The 22,469-nt window shown below is 44.4% G+C and overlaps 1 protein-coding gene across 3 annotated transcripts in view; it reads left to right on the forward strand.

The window, feature by feature from the left end:
- Positions 1-22,469, forward strand: part of LOC121285011 (SPATS2-like protein) — a 229,792-nt gene that overhangs the window by 123,820 nt on the left and 83,503 nt on the right. The gene's annotated exons all lie outside the window — the stretch shown is intronic.

Here is a 22,469-nt window from a genome sequence, read left to right on the forward strand (position 1 = left end):
AAAAAGAACATTTGTCAAGAATTTGCTTCATAAAGTACATTATCACCATTGTTGCAACACTATAGCCCTAGATTTAAAAGTTCATGAGCATTAAATAATTATTTTAGTTACATCAAATTATCAGTTTCTTGAATTACAGTAAGTAATGTTACTATTGTATTCACAATGGATATCAATGATTTGGATGAGGGAGCCAAACGTAATATTTCCAAGTTTGCTGATGACACAAAATTTGGTGGGAATGTGAGCAATGAGGAGGGTGTAAAGCGGCTGCAAGGGAATTTAGACAAATTGAATGAGTGGACAAATATATGGCAGACACAGTATAACGCGGATAAGTGTGAAGTTATCCACTTTGATAGGAAAACAGAATGGCAGAGTATTATTTAAATGGTAATACATTGGGAAATGTTGATGCACTAAGGGACCTGGGTGTCCTTGTATACCAATCACTGAAAGCAAGCATGCAGGTGCAGCAAGCAGTTAAAAAGGCAAATGGTATGTTGGCCTTCATTGCCTGTGAGCCGGATAGGACAAGCTGGAGTTTAACTCTGGGTATCTCCATGGTTGAATAACCGATGAACATTCACTGCCGAGGCTGCTCGAGAGTGACCAGCAATTGTGAGAGGAGGGTAGGGGATAAAACTTAGCAAAAGATAGATCAGTTCATGCTATGCTACTATTTCTACACTTCAAGACAATAAAAAAAAACATTGCAATCTCACTACAATGCGTGATGTGGAAACATTAAAAATTTGAATGAGTTGCTGAACTAGATTGGACCTTAGAAAGACAAATTAGACTATATGCTTAATGTTCTGAGACTAGGGTGTATAGTGGAAAAACAAGATGTAGGTGTCCATGTGCACAGGTTACTAAAAGCTAGTGCACTGGTACAAAAACAAATCAAACAGGCTTATGTTGGTGTTTATTTCAAGGGGCTGGAATTCAAAAGTGAGAAAGTGATGTTTCAGCTGTTCAGAGTTTTGGTCAGACCTCCCACTGGAATATTGCAATCAATTCTGGCCTCAGTACCTCAGGAAGAAAAATTGACTTTGTTGGAGGCACCATGCGGATCCATCAGAATGACCCTGGGACTGAAGGGATTACATTACGAAGACAGGTTGTGTAAACTTATATTCCCTAGGGTTTAGAAGCTAGAAGGATGGCCTAATTGAGACATTTAAAATGATAAGAGGATTCAATAGGATAGATCCAGAGAAATTATTTCTTATGATGGGGGAACCAGCACCAGGGGGCATAAATTTAAGATTAGGGCTAGGCCAGTCAAGAAATTAGGAAACATTTTTTTCACACAAAAGTTAGTTGGAATGTGAAACATGCTCCCCCAAAAGTCTGTGAATACTAAAGGGTCATTTGAAATTTTCAAGGCTGAGGTTGATAGATTTTTGTTGGGAAAGGGCTTCAAGGAATTTGGAATAAAGGATTGTAATTGAACCATGATATAATTGAAAGACAGGACAGGCTCGGTGGGCCAATGACCCATTCCTATTTGTATGTTCCCCTTTCCCTTGTAAAATGAGAAATCAATGCAACATTTTCAATGATTGTGAGGTTTAAAGACCATAAAACGTTCTGCGATTAGTGTGTCATTTCTGTGGCATCTCTATTCCCTGGTCTCAATCACTGACAAGGCTATCTTTGACCACTTCCTTGCAGCCCTCACTGCCACAACTCCCTACCCACTTCCAACTGCCTGTCCCCTGGAACTTCCAAACTCCCGACAACCTAGCCATTGGTTCATCTGCAGCTGTTAATCTGCTCAAATACACCCTCACCTCCCCTTCTGAAGCCCTTGTTCCCAGCAAATCCTTCATGGTCTCTCATCCCAGCCATTCTCATGGTATGGTCCTGATCTTGGTTCCCTTAAACCCAAATTGTACACTGTTACTCCCATTCAATGCCATCATCAAAATAAACCACCCTCAATCCATGTGTCCATTCAAACTACTGCTCCATCTCCAGTCTCCCTTTTCTCCACGAAGACATTAAATATATTGTCACCTCCCAGATCCATGCCTATTTCTTCTGCATTTCTGTGTTTAAATTTCTCAAATTTGTCTACTCTCCACTCACTCCACTGACCAGCATCACAACAGTCCTCTCCTAATTTTGAGTAGCACATCATCCCTTCTCATCATCTACATTATCCTGCTCCTGTGCCTCTCCTTTGTTGTCCAGCTTGGTGAGACTGTCCTTGCTTTGTTCTATCATTACCTGTCTGATTCTAGCTGGGACATCATTAGCAATGGTTCTCTTCCTACTGCTACGCTGTCATTTTGGAAGACTGTGAAAATCCATATTTGGGTGTCCCTTGTTCTACTCTACATGCTGCCAGTTGGTGACATCAAAGACTAGAATCACTTAGATATATTCACTGATGCCAACCAACTCTACCCCTCCACCTCTCCTTTTGATCCCTTCATAATCTTTGTGCTTGACAGTAAAAAGCCTCGGATGAATGGCAATGCCATTCAGTTAAGCAACGGAAAGACAGACGTCTTCAGCAACCACAAAAACTCATTATATTCCTCCTTAGCCAATGTCTGAGGTTGAACCAGACTCTTTGTAATTTGGTTTTATATTCTCTTTTGACCCCACATCTATCACAAAGAGCAACTATTTCTGCCTCAGTAACATAGCCACTGAAACTCTCATCCACCTTTTGTCTTTTCCGGACACAATCTTTCAATGGCCCCCTGGCCAGACTCCACCTTCTTAAATACCTTCTAAGGCCCAGCATTCATTGTTTCTTTATATCTTTGTGACATGCCTTTGGACATTCTTCTATATTAAAGATACTAGCCCAAATCTCCTTGTCTCCAGGTTGTCAGAGAACAGATATATGACGAAAGATTTACATTAGGACCCTGCAGAAGTCCTGATTTGTGGACATACGTTGAAATTGTCTGGGAAGTTGAAACTACCAATGGTCAATTCCCTGCTGTCTGGAGTCCCACGCAAATGTCTCTGATTCTGAGTTGGATTCAAAGACTTGGGACCGATCCACTCAACGTACCTTGATAGTTACACAGGAAATGGTAGAAAGATTTAAGCCTGGTCTTACACCTGGGTAACTCCACAACTGACCTCCCCAATTACCATCCCCGACCGCGTGACCTGACTACGCCCCGAACACCTTACTAAACCCCCTGACCTCCCAACCATCCCACCCAACCACCACCCTGACCACCCAACTACCCCTCCTAACCATCCAATTACCCTCCAACTACCCCATGACTGCACCCAACAACACCCCCAACCACCACCCTCGACACCCGACTACTCCCCGACTCAACCCAACTATCCACTGCCCCAACTAGACCTAACTATGCCCTGACTACCCACTTACCCATCTCCCCCACCCAAGCACTCATCCATTCACTCATCCACACTCATTCATTAAAAGACTGCACCTTTAAACATACCAGATAACAGCAGCTAGTGGTGTAAAACATGGAAATGTCCTCTTTTCCCTGATTCTACTGCGATCCAACAGAGTTGCCCAGGAGACAGTGCACTGTCCATTTCTCCTTCAGCCAGGATCGAGAGATATCACCTAAAATGGTATTAGAGCAGATAGCCAAAAGAGGTAGGTTTTAAGGAGCATCTTAAAGGAAGAAAGAGAGATAGAGAGGTGGAGAGGTTTAGGGAGGGAATTCCAGAGCTTAGGGTCTAAGCAGAGGAAGCATGGCCACCAAAGGTGTTGCAATTAAAATCAGGGCTGCTCAAGAGGGCAGAATTAGAGGGATGCAGATACCTGAGGGCTTTGGGACCAGAGGAAATTACAGAGATAGGGAGGGCCAGGCCAAGAATGGATTTGAAATCAAGGAGGAATCGAGTGCTTGCTTAACTGGAACCAATGTAAGTCACTGAACATAAGGTGATAGGTGAACTGGATTTGTTGTGAATAAGGGCACAGGCAACAGAGCTGTGGATGAGTTCAAATTTACAGTGGGTAGTGTGTGGGAGGCCAGTCAAGAGTATATTGGCATAGTCTAGTCTAGAGGTCACAGCAACGTGAATGAGGATTTCAGCAGCAGGTAAGCTGAGGCAGGGGCGGAGTTGAGTGAATTTACCGAGGTGAAAATCAATGGTCTGAGTGGTGGCGGGGACATGTGCCCAGAAGCTCATCTCAGGATCAAATATGACACCAAAGTTACAAACCATTCTGGCTCAGACAATTTCCAGGGAGAGGGCTGGAGTCGTTAGTTAGGGAACAAAGTTTGGAGTGGGGACTGAAAACAATTGCTTCAGTCTTCACAATATTTAATTGGAGGAAACTTCTGCTCATCCCTTACTAAATGTCGGATAATTCAGCAATAGTGGTGGAGTCGAGAGAGATGGTGGAGAGATAGAGTGGCATATTGTCAGTGTACGTGTGGAAACTAATGCTGTGTCTTCAGATGATATCACATAGATGAGAAAAAGGAGGCAGCCAAGGATAGATCCTTGGGGTACACCAGAGGTAATGGTATAGGGGCAGGAAGAGAAGCCATTCCAAGTGATGCTCTGGCTGCAATTAGATAGCGAAGCATGGAACCACATGAGTGCATTGGAGGACGATGGTGTGAATATCCATGTTAAAGGCGTCAGACAGGTCAAGAAAATGAAGAGGTATAGTTTACTTCTGCCCGTGAAATGGAATTAATTTGGGACTTTGATAAGAGCCATTTCAGTACTGTGACAGGGCAGAAACCTGATTAGAAGGATTGAAACATGGAGTTGCAAGGGGAATGGGCAGTTATTTAGAAGGCTTTGTTAGCATTCAAGGTGAAGATGACCATGCTCATCTAGAGTGTTTGGTAGGGTTCCAGTGGGTACGTAGGTGACTACTAAGACCAATCTGCATCCCGAATGTTCTGCTGCAAAAAGGACAAGATACTGATGATTGAGTTTTGAGCTAGTTGCTGGCTTGAGATTTTCTCTGCTTGTGTATTCTCTCTGCTTCTGATATACGTTTGATTTCAAAGGAAGCCGCACCATTCTTTAATTTGGTTGCGTTAGACGCAACAATCCTGGGCTTGCTGCTCCTAGGACTTGAAATCAAGATCAAATCTCTTAAGCAAAATCTTCAGATTGAACTTGCAGCACTTCCTTTGACTGTCATGAGTGCACACCCCAGACTCAAGATCTACATAGAAGATTTACTTTGGTAAGCGAATATCAGGCATTCTGGCTACATGACCAGCCCAACTCAGTTGTGACAGTCTCAATATAGCGTAGATGCTTGGCATATCAGCTTGGGTGAGTGCCCCAGTGTCTGGCATTTTGTCCTGCCGCCTGATCTTCAGAAGCTTCCAAAGGCAGATCAAGTGAAAGTGGTTGAGCTTCTTGGTATGATGCTAGTACACAGTCCAAATCTCGCATGCATAGAGCAGAGTGGACAGGGCGTTCTTTTTGGTAGGCAGACTTACTCCTCTTCATCCCAGATTGATGTTTGTAATCTGTCGAACACCACGCTTGGTTTTGGCAATTCTTGCATGTGTCTCGTCATTAATGTAAACAGCTCAAGAGAGTGTGCTGGCGAGATAAGTGAACTTATCCACTGGTGACAGGTTCAGGTCATGGACTGAAACCTTAGGCTCGAGATTGGGTTTTTCTGCAGCAGGCTGATACATTACTTCAGTTTTCTTTGTGCTGATCATAAGGCCAAGGACAAGTCCACATTATATTGTATGTCCAGCTCTGAACCAGCAGCTAATGCACAGCCATCAGCAAACAGGAAATCATGAAGCATGTCCTTGGAGACCTTAGTCTTTGCCTGGAGTAGTCTCAGATTGAGCAGCTTCCCATCAGTGAGATATCTGATTTTGATGCCAGGGTCACCATCATGGTAGGCACCAGATAGCATGGCAGAGAAAGCATGCTGAAGAGGGTTGGCATTAGCACCAGTCCTGTTTAACTCCATTAGTGACTGGGAGTGGGTCAGGAGACTTGCCATCATCCAGGACACATGCAAACATGTGGTCATAGAAGCCATTGTACCATTTGAAACCTTGGTAAACCACTCATTTAGAAAGTGATAACACATTCAAGGACTTTGGAGAGGAAAGGGAGGTTGGAGATGAGCCAATATTTGCAAGTACAATGGGATTAAGTGTTTTTTTTTAAAGAGAGGTATGATGGTAGTTTTAGATATGAGAGCAAAGATTGACATTATGTAGGAATGAACCAACCATGGCAAATGCATAGTGAGCACTCAACTGCATAAAACTATTTGATTAGTATTGCTACAATCTCCTGGACTCAATATCAGTTCAACAATTTTGGACCATAATCTCTGACCCCATTTTGTTCCCTTTCCCTTTGCAAGTTTCGGTTTTATTTTTGTTTTTCATTTTGGACAGCAGCTGTTCATCATTCCGCCATTCACACCTCCTCTTGACATTTTTTTTTTTACTTGCCCTCTTTGGCCTTGCACCACCATGTTTCCCCTTTTTGTTCTTTATCCGCCCTCTTCCTTCTACTTGCTCAAGACTTATTACATTGCTAACTTTTCTCAGTTCTCATGAAAGGTCATCAAGCTGAAAGGTTAACTCTGTTTCTCTCTCTACAGTTGCTGCCTGACCTGCTGAGTATTTCCAGCACTTCCTGTTTTTATTGCATCAGGTTTGGAAAAAGGCTGATTTCAAGAACATGTTAAATTAATCGCAAATTGTGTGCATTAATTATAATAAATTAAGAAACCTGAGTCCAAGTATTAATGTTGAGGTACTCCTAAAACATTTTCCTTCATCCTCCCTCATTGTTCAATGTCTTTCTTTGATATCTTGCATGATGACAGCTACATTTTGGCTATAATAAGGAATCAATTCAGTAATTAACGTTCCCTTGTCAGAAGTTCATGGGTTCAGTCACAAATCACACTAATGCTTCTGAGATGCCTGCTTTTTTCCTCAGCTGATGATTCCCTCCCTCAGCGAGGTTGCCAGGACCTTCAGCCATGTCCGCCACATTTCCCACACTTCTGTTCTCAACTCTTCCCCTCCCCCCACCCAGGATCCATGATAGGGTTCCCTTTGTCCTCATCCTCCACCCCCACTAGCCTCCACATTCAAAAGATCATTTTCCACCACCTCCAGAATGATGCCACCACCAAACACCTTTTCCCCTCCCCCATCAGCATTTGGAAGGGACCATTCCCTCTGGGGATACCCTGGTCCACTCCTCAATCCCCCCAACACCTGTTCCCTTCCCATGCCACCTTTCCATGCAAATGGCAGGAGGTGTAACACCTGCCATTTTACCTCCTCTCTCCTCACAGTCCAAGGCCCCAGGGCACTCCTTCCAGGTGAAGCAGTGATTTATGTGTACTTCTTTCAATCTAGTCTGTTGTATTCACTGCTTACATTATTGTCTGCTCTACTTTGGGGAGACCAAATGCGGACTGGCTGACTGCTTCGCAGAACACCTCTGTTCTGTCTGCAAGCATCATCCCAAGCTTCCGGTGACCTGTTATGTTAATTCTTATCTAGCTCTCATGCTGACATCTCTGTCCTTGACCTACTGCACTGTCCAGTGAAGCTCAACATAAGTTTGAGAAATAGCACTTCAGCTTTCAGTTAGGCATTTTACAGCTTTCTGACTCAACTCTGAGTTCAACAATTTCAGACTGTAACTGTAATCTCTGTCCCATTTTGTTTCCTTTCCTTTGTTTGTTTCGGTTTTTCTCTTTTTTTTGTTTAGACAGCAGCACACCAGCTCTAGGCACATCTTTTGATTATGAGGGGCATGGACAGGATGGATAGGGAGCAGCTGTTCCCCTTAATTGAAGGGTCAGTTACGAGGGGACGTAACATCAAGGTGAAGGGCAGGAGGTTTAGGGGGGATGTGAGGAAAGATGTTTTTACCTGGAGGGTGGTGACAGTCTGGAATGCACTCCCTGGGAGGGTGGTGGAGGCAAGTTGCCTCACATCCTTTAAAAAGTACCTGGATGAGCACTTGGCACATCATAACATTCAAGGCTATGGGCCAAGTGCTGGTAAATGGGGTTAGATAGGTAGGTCAGGTGTTTCTCACGTGTCGGTGCAGACTCAATGGGCCGAAGGGCCTCTTCTGCACTGTATAATTCTGTGATTCTGGCAGAGACTTGGGCATGTCTGTCCTTGGTTTTACTCCACCTTCCCTTCCAAATTGGGAAATATTAGGCTTAGTCTTGTCCATAGATGGTACCTCATCAGTAATTCTGCATCCTCTTTCTATGTGTCTTCTTTCTAGCACAGAATTTAGTCTCGGCCTTCTTTTTGACTTCACTGTCGGCCAGACTTCTCTCAGATGCAATCTCAACTTGTCTTAGTTCAGTAGTTGATTTACCTGTGACTTGGTTATCTACTCAAATCTTGGAAAGTTCTTCGACTTTTGCTTTCAAAGCCTCCTTAGCTTCATTTAACTGATTCTTCAGCTCTTCTGTCTCCTTCTTATATCTGTTGGCTTCCCCCTGGAAACTTGAACATTGCTGCTTCTTCTCTGTCAACTGGTTCTTCAGTTTGTTCAGAGAGATGTTAAATTCTTCCTGTTTCTCTTTGTAATATTTTAGAGGCACAAACTTTGATCTGAGGGATTCTTGAGTGTATGAAGGTCTTTCAACAGGTTTTTCTTTTCTTTGTGAAGTTCGCTCACTTCATCTTGAACTCTATCATTCAGCAGAGTCTCTTTGGGTTTTCTTTGCTGTTCTTCTACGTCATTGTTTAAGACAGTCTTCATTTCTTCAGGTTGCTGAATGTTTACACACTCCTTTTCATCCTGTTGCGGTCCTTGGACTCTCCAGGCTCTCTCTGAAGTACCTTGCCTTGTTCCTTTTCCAAGACAGGAACTCTTCCAGCTTCCTTTTGAAATCTCATTGGCCAATCAAGGTTAATTTCCCTCAACCAATTTCAACCTAGAGGGCTTGGTCCTCTATCTTCTAACACCATCACTGTTAGCTGTGCCGATTGATGTCTGTAATGAACAGTTGCTGGTGATACTTTTTACTTGGATTTTTTCGCCTGTGTACATTTTCAACCCGGCAGATGTTTTTTTCTAAATGTAATTGTTGATCACCTTTATTTAAATATCTGAAATTGTGTTCTCCTATTACAGTAGTAGAAGACCCATGTCTACTTTTATTTTAAGGGTTTACCATTCAATTGCACTGTGACAATAATTGGCTCTGTCTTCCCAACTTTCATGTTGAATAATGAATAGATGTCAGATCTGGTTGTTTCTGGCTCTTCTACACTTTAGACTTCATTGGACTTCATTTGTTGTTTGTGGCCTGTTTAATCTCACTTTACACTGTGTCCACTTCTGTGACAAAAATAACATTCTACTTTTTAAAATTGCCAATCACTAGAAGACTGATTGTTTCCGTGTTGATATATTTTTTTTTGATTTAGTTGCTAAGCTGTTTCCTGTCATTTTTTGGTTGGGGGGTGCTGTTTCCCGCTTTGCAGTGGCGTCATGGCGTTTCACGCCACTTTCAGCTGACTCCCCCAACCTGACCAGGAGAAGGGCGCCATTTTATGCACTTGAATTGCTTATGAATGCCTTAAAGTGCTTTCCATCGCAAGCACTATTTCTAACACTTTTTTAAAATCAAGATTCACTTCAGCCAGCAATCTTCGCTGAATAGTGTCTCCCTGCCCGTCACATTCTAGACAATCTCTGAGCATGTCATTCAGGGTTTCATCAAAATCACAATATTCTGTTAGTTGTTTTAATTTTGCCATGTAGGTAGCAATTGTCTCCCCGGGGCTCTATTCTGTGAGCCTCTGCATTGTGACTGAGGGCTTGGGCTGAAAATGTCCTTTAACAATGTCTACTAATTCACTGAAGCTCTTCGAATCTGGGACAGTGGGGACCTCCAAGCTTTGAATTAAGCTGTAGATTTTGCTCCTACCAATACTCCCACAATTGCTCTCCTCTTTTCCTCCCTCGTGGTTTCAAACAGCATCTGTGACCTGAAACGTTAACTCTGTTTCTCTCTCCACAGATGTTGCCTGACCTGCTGAGTATTTCCGACATATTCTGTTTTTATTTCAGATTTCCAGCTTCTGTAACTTTTTGCTTTTACTATTTATTTTTCTATTTTCTTGCATTTATAGTTTGTTGTTATCTGAAAAGGTGAGCGTGTACTACACTCAAAATAATGGTTTCTGAGGGCTTGAGGTTCGTCTTTTTTGTGCCTGCCAGTGCAGTTAAGCATTACAAAACTTTATTCAGATGTGAAGTCAGATCATAACCAACACACTGAGGAACCTTGGCACTTGATGTGTATATGCTGGGAGCAATGATAGTGGCCATTCTGCTGAAAGCTGTCTGTGCAGCCTCAGCTTGTGGGAGAGGTGTCACATACATCAAGTCACATAAGGGTTGTTTCCAGTCCTTCTAAAGGCTGTGATGCTCCATTGGCTGAACTTTCATGTTTCTGGAATGAATCAAGCAACTTGATAATGCTTTTAGGAGAAGGGTATTTTGCACGTCAGCAAGCAATGAACCCCAAGGTATTTTCTAAATGAGGAAGCTGAAATTACTTGCTACATTAGGAAGTCAATCAAAGTACAAATTACAGATTTTTGAAATGATAGTGTAGGCTGCTATAAAAGATATTGAAAGGATAAATTAAATGGGTTGTTTCTGCATCTGCCAAGAGGTTAAATACACAAGATAGTTCCTCTAAAGTAGAAACAAATCTACACTTATTATCAAATAAAATGATATAATACGGATCAAATTTGTGTTTTGTTCAAATTAGATTACTAAAGATGTATGACAAAACTGAGCAATGACAAAACCAGCTTTACACTGCGTGATTAAGCATTTAATTGCAGGCATTTCTCTTATGGCACATTAGATCCAACAACATATAGGGAGATGAGGTGGAGTGCACTGGGTTAAGACTGGGATGAGGCAAGCAGGCGTATCCAGTGGATACTGTGCAAAGATAAGCTCATTAGCATTTTAACCACAAAGTAAGTTGTAACTGAGGCAGGTTCAGAGAAACATGGTCATCTGAAAATGAAATCGTGCCACTGAGCATGTATTCTTCTTCATTTGGCTGTAACACAGGAACTGGGTGCAGCAAGTACATCCGCATGCACCGTTTTCCCTATGTCTATCCATCAGCTGAGGTGCTGTCCGTGCAGAAACAGCCTTGAGTGTTTAGGGGCACAGTAATGGGGGCAATTAACCCACTGGCAATTCCCAAAATCCATAATATAGTGTGTCTCTGAGGCATGTAAGTGTGTGCCAAACAGTGGGCAGAATGTCAACAGCAGCTCAGGAAGCTAAAACAAAAGCGTGACCCTGACTTGTGGGTAAAGCATGGATGCTAAGGAGTTTTCATTGGTTTGGACATTATTGTGCCTATATACTTTACAGGCATGCACAAAATATACTGCTGATGATCTATTATTCTATAGAGTTTGTGAAATTCTCACAATGGTTAAATTAAAAGCCAAGAGTCCACATATTAATTGACACATTGAGAAGAGTGCTAAGAGGAAAAGTTTATAGCAAAACTGCAAGTATAGAAGATTAATGGATGAAGTGCTTAGGATGAGTAAAGGATTTGATAGGCTACCTAGGGAAATGACATCCTCTGGTCCAGAACAAGTTGTGGGGAGTGAGCGATACCCTTAAAATTAGAGATAGGCTGCTCAGGGGCGGTATCAGGAAGCACGTCTTCATACAAAGAGAAGTGGAAATCTGGGACTCTTCCCCAATAAAAGTGTTGAGACTAGGTCAAGAAAATATGTCAAAACTGAAAATGTTAGGTTTTTGTTAAGTAAAGATATTAAGGGATATGGAACCAAGGTGGGTAAATGGATTTGAGGTACAAATCAATCATGATCTAATTAAATGGCCAGGTTCAAGGGGTTGAATTGCCTGCTCCTCTTCCTATGTTTACCTCTGGTCAAATAATTTTGTACTGATTTGTAAAGTATAAAGAATGAGTTATTATTTATAATAAATAGCAGAGAGGAAATATTTCCTGTAATCCTCAGTGTGCTTTGCAGACAGTTTCTGACATTCAGTAGATTCAGCATTTTTCACTATTGATCACTGAAGACTCAAGCTGACATCAAGGAACTGAATTGCAAGTCGATGTGGCACTCATTCTGTGATTCTAATAGCAGCACTTGGCAGGGTTGAAAAATGGCCAAAGCAAAAATGTGCAAAGTAATCTATAAGATAGGGTGTCCTGTTTGTACTGACCTTTATTGCAGTCATACAGCTGCTGGACTGAAAACAACATTTAAAAGGAGGAGTGATGTATGCTAGAATTGGCTAGAAAATTGAATTTTGTAGAATTATTAAAACTCAAAAACTGACCAAATGATCTATTATTAAAAATAAGAGAAGGATTGGTGGGAAAATTCCTCTCCCAAGGCTGCATTTGGCCGAGTCTGGCAATAAGCAGCCCTAACAAAACTGAAGTCAATGAAGATCAGGTAGAACTCTCCACTAGCTGTAGTTGTATCTAGTGTGAAGGAAATGCCTGTTTTGTTGGAGGCCCATCATTTCAAACTCAGGACATTGGTGCAGGGATTCCTCAAGGCAGGGTCCTAGACCCTACCATCTTGAGTTGCTTAATTTGGTTTTATATTCATGAGATGTGGGCGTCGCTGACTAGGCCAGCATTTATCACCCATCCCTAATTGCCCTTATTTGTGGGTCATTTTAAGAGTCAACCACATTGCTGTGGGCTTGGAGTCACATGTAGGCCAGACCAGGTAAGGACACTAGGTTTCCTTCCCAAAGGACATTAATGATCTTCCCTCCATCATTAGGTCAGAAGTGGGGATGTTCACTGATCATTGCAGGCTGTTCAATTCCATTCACAATTCCTCAGATAATGAAGTAGTTCATGCCCAGATGCAGAAAGACTATTTACCAAAAACTTAAGTGGACCAGTAACAAAATATTGTAGCTACAAGACCAGGTCAGAGGCTGGGAATTGTGCAGTGAATGACCCATCCCTTGATTCCCCAAAGTATTTCTATCATTTACAAGGCACAAGTCAGGAATGTAATGGAATGCTCTCCACTTGCCTGGATGAGTACAGCTCCAACAATACTGAAGAAACTCAATACCATCCAGGACAAAGCAATCCATTTGATCAGCATGCCATCCACCACCTCCACCACTGCTGCAACATGGTTGCAGTGTGTACCATCTATAAGAAGCACTGCAGCAAATTACCAAAGCTTCTTTGACAACACCTTCCAAATCCATGAGCACTACTATCTAAAAGGACAGGGCAGCAGGCACATGGGAATATCACGTTCTCTTCCAAGTCACACACCTTCCTCTTTCGGAAATGTATCACTGATATTTCATCCTACCAGCACTGTGGAAGTGCCTTCACCTCATGAACTGCAGTGGGCCAAAAAATGTCGCTAACTTCCATCTTCTCAAGGGCAATTAAGAATGGGCAATAAAGTGCTGGACTTGCCAGCAACACCCACACCCCAGGAATTAATAAATTAAAATAAAAAATTCAGGGGCACTGAGGCTAACACCAGCTCACTCAGCTATTCACTCAAGTCTCTCAAAAATAAAACTGATTATGAGTTTACAAGAAAAACTATAGGCTATTGCAGTGCTTTACACGCGGTACTTTGGGAGATCATGGTTGCTGTACCATTTGATTCCAAAATGGCACTTCCAACAGTGTTAAAAAGTGATGAAATTAAATAAAACTGTTTCTTAAGCAAAATAACTACTGTAAGTTAAAATATTTTGAGATTGCTCACTTAATATCTCATCCATAATTAAGGAAGTTATTCAATTCCAGTTTAAAGCTCCTTTAACAATGATTTGGGTGAAACCACTTAGAACATTTAAAGTACAGTTAACCTTTTGTACCATTATGAGCTGGGCTCTGTTTGCAGTGATGTGGAGTGATAGTCTGAATTTAAACTCAGTTCCCAGTCTAAATCTGGAATGCAGTAGTGTGAGAGTCCCTTATTGAAGCATTCCCATTCTTGAGATTGTTCCCACATTTGGTCTAATTCCAACAGGCTATTAGGTCAGATTTTAAAAGTTTTTCAGAATGGCGTAGGGTCTGCTGGACCTCCTGGGCATTTTGCAAACTTAGGGCAGAATGTTTCCAGATTAACGCTAAGTGCAGTAGTGGGCAGGGAAAGAACGTTTTACCCAACGGCTGCAGTGGCAACTTTTTCCGCCGTATCATCCCAATCCCACCTCATTAACCATGCATTCCCAGGAAACACATCGTTTCGATAGCGGGCGGGCTTTCAATTGCCCACCATGCCATCAACTTGCCGCTTCCTCACGCCATGTGCCATATTTAAAGTGCAGCCCCATCTCTTCAGCATCTGTGTCCAGTGACACTGTGCTCCTGAAGGGGTCAGGTGCTGAAGGCAGACAAAGGGTCAGGTGCATTTAAAGTTTCATGCCTGCATCTCCATGATATGACCCTGATCACAGAGCACAAGCGAGCTGCTCTCAGCCAGACAGGAGTCAAACCTTCACAGATGCAATGTGAGGATCTATAGGGTCTCCTCATTGCATGTCGTCATCATCCTCCACAAATCTAGCAGCTATGAGGGCCACCTGAGCATACCTGCCTTGTTCGTGCTGTGCAATGGGTTCATCGCCAGCATCCTCGCCTTCGAGGATCTCCTAACCCTTATCCCCATTGGCATCATCCTCATTAGAGGAGATGTGCAGTTCTTCCATTTCCTGCTCAGCTAGCTCCTCTCCCCATTGCAGCACCAGGTTGTAAAGGGCGTAGGAGTTGACAACAATACATGACACCCTCTGCGGACTGTATTGCAGGGCTCCACCAGACCAGCCTAGGCACTGGAACCTCATTTTCAGTATCCTAATGGTTGCTCCACCAAGGTGCGAGTTGCAGCATAAGCCGCATGAAGTTATAACTTCATTCTACTGCAGCCTGAGGCTGCTGCATGGGTGTCATCAGCCACGTCCTCCGCGGATAGCCCTTATCCCCGAGGAGCCAACCCTGCAGCCTCTGTGGACCCTGGAAGAGTTCAGGGATCTGTGACCGACTGAGAATGCAGGGGTCATGCACAGTCCCTGGGAGCCGTACGATACCTGCAGGATGCATTAGTGGTGGCTGCAGACCAGTTGAACATTCACCGGGTGGAAGCCCTTGCGGCTGACATAGTTGACTGTTTGTTGCCACGGAGATCTGAGCACTACGTGAGTGCAGTCGATGGCGCCCTGCACCTGTGGGAAACCTGAGACCTGGGCACTTCCCATAGTCCTTTCATCCTGGTTTTCCTGGCCCCAGGTGAAATGCTAAAAGTTGTGTGTCTTCATGAAGACGGTGTTCTTGACCTCATGGATGCATTTGTGGGTAGAGGCTTGTGATATCCCACAGAGATCACCTGTGGAGCCCTGAAAGGAGCCAATAGCATAGAAATTGAGCTCCACGGTTACTTTCCTAGCCACTGGCAGTGTATGCCTTACATGTCCCCATGGCACCAAATCCTGCAACAGGTGGCAGACGTGACCGACCAGCTCTCTGGACATAAGCAGTCTTTGGCAACACTGGTTAGAAAGTCATAGAGTCATAGAGGTCTACAGCACAGGAGAAGGCCCTTCGGCCCATCGAGTTTGCTCCGGTCAAACAAATACCTAGTTATTCTAATCCCATTTTCCAGCACTAAGCCCATAGCCTTGTATGCCATGGCATAGCAAGTGCACATCCAAATACTTCTTAAATGTTATGAGGGTTTCTGCATCTACCACCCTTTCAGGCAGTGAGTTCCAGATTCCCACCATCCTCTGGGTGAAAAACATTCTTCCTCACATCCCCTTTAACCCTCCTGCCCCTTGCCTTAAATCTGTGCCCCCTGGTTATTGATCCCTCCACCAAGGGGAAAAGTTCCATCCTATCTATCCTATCTATGCCCCTCATAATTTTATACACCTCAACCATGTCCCCCCTCAATCTCCTCTGCTCCAGGGAAAATAACCCCACCCTATCTAATCTCTCCTCATAACTAAAACTCTCCAGCCCAGGCAACATCCTGGTAAATCTCCTCTGCACTCTCCTTAGTACAATCACATCCTTCCTATAATGCGGATTCCAGAACTGCACACAATATTCTAGCTGTGGCCTAACCAGTATTTTATACAGTTCCAGAATAACCTCTCTGCTCTTATATTCTATGCCTCGGCTAATAAAGGCAAGTATCCCAGATGCCTTCTTAACCACCTTATCTACCTGTCCCGCTACCTTAAGGGACCGGTGGACACACACACCAACGTGCCTCTGATCCTCAGTACTTCCCAAGGTCCTACCATTCATCGTGTATTCCCGTGCCTTGTTTGTACTGCCCAAGTGCATCACCTCACACTTATCCGATTAAATCCCATTTGCCACTGATCAGCGCATCTGATCAGCCTGTCTATATCCTCCTGTAATCTAAGGCTATCCTCCTTACTATTAACCACCCTGCCAATTTTTGTGTCATCCGCAAACTTACTGATCAACCCTCCTACATTCAAGTTTAAATCATTCTCGGTTCTTGGTCACTTGCAGGAATGAAAGGCACCAACTATAGACCCTGAGTCTAACTAGGCACTGACCAGTGATGGCTCGCTGTGGCTCTTCGGCGGCATGTGCGGGAGCACCAACCACCCCCTTCTGCCTGAGGGTGCTGCTCCTCCCTCTGCCTAGCCAGGCGCCTCTATTGCTCTCTTCTCCTTTGGCTCCGCTCTCTGTAAGCCATGAGGTGTACAGCTAGTCCACCAGGTTCCATGCTCCTGATGTACTCCTCCTGCAGAATGAAATAGAGACACATGGCTTAGCATGGGTGTTCTAAGAACCTCTCATAGTTAAGCCTGAAAGCCCCTTAACGCATCCCAGAGAGTGCTGGCCACCACTTGGATGGCCAGAGTTTAGTGCGCTGCATGGCTGTCCGAAACTCCACCCACTTCCGCCCTGCTCTACCTGACCAATTGGCGGCAGCTTTGCCCACTGGACTGCATGCTGTGCTCTCAGCTCAGGCGCAGGCATCCTCCTAACCCACACTGCAAGGCTGCACTGTTAGCTTAAACCATGGGGGAGACTGGTTCAAACTGGGATGATGACATTGCAAGGGGCTGTGAGCACCTCCAGCAGTGACTGCTCCATGGCCAGCTTTAGCAAGGAGATTGTACAACGTGCCCAGTTGTCCAACTGTTCTGTAGTCCACCAAAACACTCATTACTTTGCAGTCTGTGCCCGAGGGGTGTAAAGCTCTGGAGCACTTGGTGCCAGTTTCATGCCTCTGTGTTGCTTGAATGGGCAAATAAGCTAGAGGCCTGACTCCATGCATGTCAATGTGGCTGTGCCTGAACTGTCTCAGCTGCAGAGGAATGGTCACTTTATACAAGGTTTCCCTAATGCATGGCTGCTTCCTTCCCTGCCCCACCTCGCATCTGCTTGTGCACTACCCCCAACACCCAACCCCCTCAATCGCTGGACAGCCCTTGCCCCTCCCCACCCCACTCACCTCAATCGCAGGGCAGCCCTTTCCTACCCCCCCCCCCCCGCAGCACAACCCGTTTCCACTGTAGAGCAGCCCCTGCCCGGGCACCACACTGTCAGCCAGCAAGGGAAAAATCTACTTGCCTGTGCCCTCGCCTGAATGTGTGGCGCCTCAATCTTGATGTCTAACAGATGCCCCTCATGACGTTACTGTGCACCCACCTCCAAGCACCCCTCAATGTGCGGCCCACCTTATATATCCTGTTGTGAAACACATCGGTGTACCATCACGCCAACGTGCTTGGATAATCCAGTAGGGGGGGATGATCCCGGTGAGCAGGGGTTATAATGATATGCAGATGTATTACAATAAGGTTCCCGATGTCTGACGGCGGCAAACGCAGTTCGCCATTGACGGGCAGAGCTGGCGATTGCCACTAAGACAAAATGAGACAGTGGTAACATGGCTCGTATGGTGCAAATTGCAGCCACAGGTCTCAGGCCAGTACTAGTCTCTTGAAGTAGTTCCTTTCTAACAGCACTATGGGTGTACCTGCACCATATGAATTGCAGGCTCACTACCACCTTCTCAAGGGCAAGTGGGTATGGGAGACAAATGCTGGCCTTGCCAACGATGCTCTCAGAACAAATTTTTTAAAAACCAGTACCATCCCAGCTTAAGATTCAGTTTTGGCACTGACTGCTGGGCTTTATGTGCAAACACATTGAACAGCAGGAGCCCCCAAGCAAATCTACAAAATGGACTGTACTGTGACCAATCTGCATGAAAGAAGCTCCGGGACCCTCTACTGAGCCCCACAGATTTTATGTTAAATAATTCTCCATGTGGCACAACTCTCTGCAACTCATCCAGTTTACTTATTCTCTTAATAATTGCTAGTTTATCAGCCCACAAAAATAAACAAAATGTAAGAAATAATTTACTGTGTTGATGAAAAGATTCCTTTATTAATTTGAGTTGCCTATGTAGTAAGGCAAAACAGAATTTATTTACATGAACATATCCTATGTCACCGGGGATTGAATTTTATACTGAGGGTGGGATCCCTGCCCCTTGGCATAAAAGTCAGGCGTGATCCCAGCCCACTTGGCCATTTAACAGCTATCGGACCATGAATTGGCTGGAGAGAAAGTTCTGCCTCCACGAGCTGCCAGCCAATCAAATGGCTGGCAGCTGTTTTATACCAGAGCTGCCACCATGAGTAGTGGCCACTGCTCAGGCTGCAACAGTCCCTGAGGAAGAGGTGAGGGACTTGGGGGCACAAGGTAGGGGGAGAGGGGAAACATGGTGATGGAGGAAATACCTTGGAGGAGGTGCCTCCAATTGGAGCAGGGAGTCCAAATAGGAGCACCCCCCTATCCCCCCTCCCTCATTGCCCAGCCACCAGCCTCACCAGCTGTGGATAAATTTGCAGCGGGGGTTGGTAGGTGATGGATACTCTGCTGCTGCTGTGGCCCTCCATTTTACAGACCCCACTGCCTGCCATCCTGCCCCTATTGGCTGTAAAATTCCAACTGTGATGTTATGCTTAAACATGTACTGGTGGGGGAGGTGCAGAGAGTTGTGACTGGGGAAGAAGAAAGTACATGGGAAGGATATTAGCAGATCTAAACCTAGTGGGAGGCCAACTCCATCCATGTGACCAATAACTTTCAATGTGACTTGTTCATCCTTTTCTTACAAGCAGAGATGTTGACATTAGTTGCATGAACTGAAGTTAAATAAATGCAGGTGGGGTTGATTGTTTGGATGGTCACTTGAGCACATGTAAAGAGACACATGCAAACACAGTCAAGTTAGTAGTAGTTACCTGTAATAGTTCACACTGTGAATATGTCTATCCCAAGTAAAGATTGACTCTGTTTCTTTCCTTCACCTACTGGCTGTTAGAAGTATAACAGTTGAAACAGTGGAAGTTTGAGATGTGCATAACGAAACAACCAAATGTCCATCCTGCAACTCATTGTGAGCTGAGCACATGCAACATGCAGCTGTATTTTGTTAAAAGGATGAGAGCCTTTTATAAGTGTTAACATTTTCAGTAAAGTTGCAGCTGCTACTTTTCTTTTATTATTTGGCTGTTCGCTATGTCGTACCTGTATATAATCTTGCTGACAGGCTGTTTGACACCTGCCGAGGACCATGTCGTGTTTTTGTAATGGTGTAAAAGTACCAATCACTCACAAGGGATTGAACAAACACTTTGTGGGTTCATTTATTTGTTGATGTTGGGGGATTTTGCCATTAATACCATTAAATGACAAGGGGTAGATGGTTAGATTCTCTCTTGATGGAGATGGTCATTGCCTGGCACATAAGGTGCCATGGATGTTACTTGCCATTTATCAGCCCAAGTCTGAATGTTGTCCAAGTGTTGCTGTATATGGGCACGGACTGTATTGGTACCTGAGGATTTGCGAATGGTACCGAAAACCGTGCAATCTTAATGAACCTCCCCACTTCTAACCTTATGTTGGAGCGTAGATCATTGATGAAGCAACTGAAGGTGTTTGAGCCTAAGACACTACCCCAAGGAACCTCAGCAGCAATCTCCTTGGATTGGCCTCCTACAACCACAACCATGTCCTTTTGCATGAGATATGATTCCAATAAGTAGAGAGTTTTCCCTTGATTCCCATTGACTTGAGTTTTGCTAGGTCTCCTTGATGCCACACTGGGTCAAATGTTGCATTGATGTCAAGGGCAGTCACTCACACCTCACCTCTTGAGTTCAGCTTTTTTGTTCATGTTTGGACCAAGGCTTTAATGAAGTCAGGAGTTGACTGGTCCTAGCAGAACCCAAACTGAGCATCAGTGAGCAGGCAATTGCTGTGTTCATGCCGCTTGATAGCACTGTCAAAGACATTTTTCATTGCATTGCTGATGATTATGAGTAGGCTGATGGGGCGGTAATTGGCTGAATTGGATTTGTCCAGCTTTTTGTTGATGAGAAATACCTGGCAATTTTCTACATTATTGTGCAGATGTCAGGTTGTAGCTGTGCTGGAACAGCTTGGTTAGAGGCATGCCTATTCTAGAGCACAAGTCCTCAGTGCTGCTGCTGCTGGGCTGTTGTCAGGGCCAGTGGCCTTTGCAGTATCCAGTGCCTTTAACCATTTCTTGCTATCATGTGGAGTGAATCGAATTAGCTGAAAACTGGCATCTGTGATGCTGGGGACCTCAGGAGGAGGCCGAGATGGATCATCCACTTGGCACGTCTGGCTGTAGATGGTAGCAAATGCCTTATCTTTTGCGCTGACGTGCTGGGCTCCCCCACCATTGAGGATGGTGATATTTGCGGAGCCTCCTCCTTTGATTAGTTGTTAAATTGTTCACCACCATTCACGACTGGATGTGGCAGAACTGCAGAGCTTTGATCAGATTCATTGGTTGTGGGATCGCTTAGCTCTGCCTATTGCATGCATCTTCTGCTGACTGGCATGTAAGTAGTCCTCTGTTATAGCTTCATCAGTTTGAAACCTCAATTTTAGGTCTGCCTGGTGCTGTTCCTGGCATGCTCCCTTGCACTCTTCATTGAATTAGGGTTGATCCCCAAGCTTAATAATAAAAGTAGTGTGAGGGATATGCCAGGCCATAAAGTTACAGCTTGTGGCTGAATAAAATTCTGCTGGCCCACAGCAACTCATGGATGCCCAGTACTCAGTTGCTAGATCTGTTGTAAATCTATTCCATTGAGCACGGTGGTAGTGCCACACATCAAGATGGAGAGTATCCTCAAAGTGAAGATGGGACTTCATCTCCTCAAAGACTGTGCAGCAATCACTTCTATCGATACTGTCATGGATAGCTGCATCTGCTACAGGTAAATTAGCGTGGACAAGGTCAAGTAGATCTTTTCCACCTGTTGGTTCCCTCACCACCTGCTGCAGTCAGACCATGACTTTAAAAATATATTCATTCATGGGATGTGGGTGTCGCTGGCTAGGCCAGCATTTATTGCCCATCCCTAATTGCCCTTGAGAAGGTAGTGGTGAGCTGCCTTCTTGAACCGTTGCAATCCATATGGTTAGGTACACCCACACTGCTGTGAGGGAAGGATTTCCAGGATTTTAACCCAGCGACAGAGAGGGAATGGTGTTATATTTCCAAGTCAGGATGGTGTGCAGCTTGGAGGGGATCTTCCAGGTGGTGGTGTTCCCATGTGTCTACTGCCCTTGTCCTTCTAGATGGTAGTGGTCATGGGTTTGGAAGGTGCTGTCTAAAGAGCCTTGGTGAATCCCTGCAGTTCATCTTGTAGATGGTACACACTGCTGCCACTGTGCATCGGTAGTGGAGGGAATGAATTTTTTTGGATGGGGTGCCAATCAAGTAGGCCGCTTTTTTCTGGATGGTATCAAGCTTCTTGAGCAGTGTTGGACCTGTGCTCATCCAGCTAAGTGGAGAGTATTCCATCACACTCCTGACTTGTGCCTTGTAGGTGAGGGACAGGAGGTGAGTTACCTGTCACAGGATTCCTAGCCTTTTAGCCACAATATTTATATGGCTCGAGCTGTTCAGTTTCTGGTCCATGGTAATCCCCAGAATGTTGATAGTGTGGGATTCAGCAATGGTAATGCCATTGAATGTCAAAGTTAACATTTCTTTATTAATACTTTATGGCACAGTTAGCAATATTTAGGTATTAAATATTACAGAATGCAAATTGTTCAGGAGATCATGTTAACTGGCAGGATTAACATTCACGACTGGATGTGACAGAACTGCAGAGTTTCAATCTGATCCATTGATTGTGGAATTGCTTAGCCCTGTCTATTACTTGCTGCTTATGCTGTTTGGTATGCAAGTAGTCCTGTGTTGTAGTTTCACCAGGTTGACACCTCGTTCTTAGGTATGCCTGGTGCTGCTCCTGGCATACCCTTCAGCAGTCTTCATTGAACCCCTGCTCGATGGTATTGGTAGAGTGAGGAATACACCAGGCCACGAGGTTACAGATTGTGGTTGAATACAATTCTG

The sequence above is a fragment of the Carcharodon carcharias genome, chromosome 12 (assembly GCF_017639515.1).
Source record: "Carcharodon carcharias isolate sCarCar2 chromosome 12, sCarCar2.pri, whole genome shotgun sequence".
In the NCBI taxonomy this organism is placed as follows: domain Eukaryota; kingdom Metazoa; phylum Chordata; class Chondrichthyes; order Lamniformes; family Lamnidae; genus Carcharodon; species Carcharodon carcharias.